Raw genomic sequence first — 1,319 nt, forward strand, 5'->3', positions numbered from 1 at the left:
AATAGTTCTGATGGTTAAGGTTACACATATCTACTTGTTTCTATTTTATGTTCAGTTAAATCCCTGGCTGTTTTTATCAGCTTGCCCAGATTTGGACCAGAAGGGAAAGAAGGAGGAATGAGGCTTAAAAGCTGTCAATAGTCAATCAAAAATGGGATCAGGATGGGGTGCCTGGGTGGCTCAGCTGGTTAAGCTTCTGACTCTTGGTTTTGGCTCAGGTCATGATTTCAGGATCATGGGATCAAGCCCCGTGTCAGGCTTGGTGATCAGCGTGGAGTCTGCTTAAGTTTCTCTCCCCCTCTCCCCCTACCCTGCCCTGCCCCACTTGCACTAAATAAATAAATAAATAAATAAATAAATAAAATATGGTATCAGATTCATTCTTACACACTGCCAACCCCCATACACCACCCCTCTCCCCATCTGGGCCCCCCCAAACACACAGAAATACCAAGCTCTTTGCTTACTCTCCAGTGGGACAAAGTGTTAGGAAATTTATTTTCAATCCCCAGGTCTCATCTAGTCCTTATTCCCAATGTCCAGCTAACTATGGACTGGCTGGTCTGGGGCCCAAACTTGCAGGATTCTACCTCCCTCCCTTCTCCTATACTCCCTTTCTTTCCCCTCTCATCATCAGAGAACAGAGACACACACATCTCCTTTTTGCAACTGGTTGGTGTTTTATTCATCAACACCCCCGTACTTTATTTGGTCTCCACACATGTGACCATTCAGGTAAGATCTGATCTCTCCCTGAGCAGCCCGCTCTCCTGCACTTCTTCGGGAGAGATAACAGCTACTTCAAGATCTCTGACCCCTGGTACGAATTGCTTGAAGTAGGAGAAAGGCTTTCTTGATCCGTCTCTGGCTTGTTTTCATTCTTTCTTTTACCCTGCCTGTAGTACCAGACTAGTATCGTTGACGTTTTCCTCTTACGCTTTTCCGCATTCTGTTGAAGGGCTGATTTAACCTTCTTTAGTATCTTCCTCCCCTAGTAGGAAAACAGAGTGAGCCCAGAAAGACATTGGTTTTGGGGAAGAGGATGGAAATAGATGGGAAGAGGGACTTTAAAAGAATAGGTACAGACTAAGGAGGGGTTTTGTGCCAGATAAGGGCAGGACAGGGGTCTTGGATGGGGGATTGATGGAGAAGAGGAAGAGGTGCATGAGTAGGGTAATCTGACCTTCTCACTTTCTTTGCCCTCGGATTGACAAGGGGTACTCTCGCTCTCGACGACAGCAGGGACTTCTGTTTCTGCATCTGCATCTAGGTCAGACCCCTCCACTTCGTCAGTAACCTCTGCCATGTTGTAGCAACAG

At 46.4% G+C, this 1,319-nt stretch overlaps 1 long non-coding RNA gene across 1 annotated transcript; it reads right to left on the reverse strand.

The window, feature by feature from the left end:
- Positions 1–657: 657 nt before the first annotated feature.
- On the reverse strand, positions 658–1,313 carry LOC117800223. Its single transcript, XR_004623076.1, has 2 exons — positions 1,184–1,313; positions 658–991 (listed from the first exon to the last, which is right to left on the reverse strand). It is a non-coding gene; the product is annotated as an uncharacterized LOC117800223 (long non-coding RNA).
- Between the last annotated feature and the right edge of the window lie 6 nt (positions 1,314–1,319).

This window comes from Ailuropoda melanoleuca, unplaced genomic scaffold, assembly GCF_002007445.2.
Source record: "Ailuropoda melanoleuca isolate Jingjing unplaced genomic scaffold, ASM200744v2 unplaced-scaffold66451, whole genome shotgun sequence".
Classification (NCBI taxonomy): domain Eukaryota; kingdom Metazoa; phylum Chordata; class Mammalia; order Carnivora; family Ursidae; genus Ailuropoda; species Ailuropoda melanoleuca.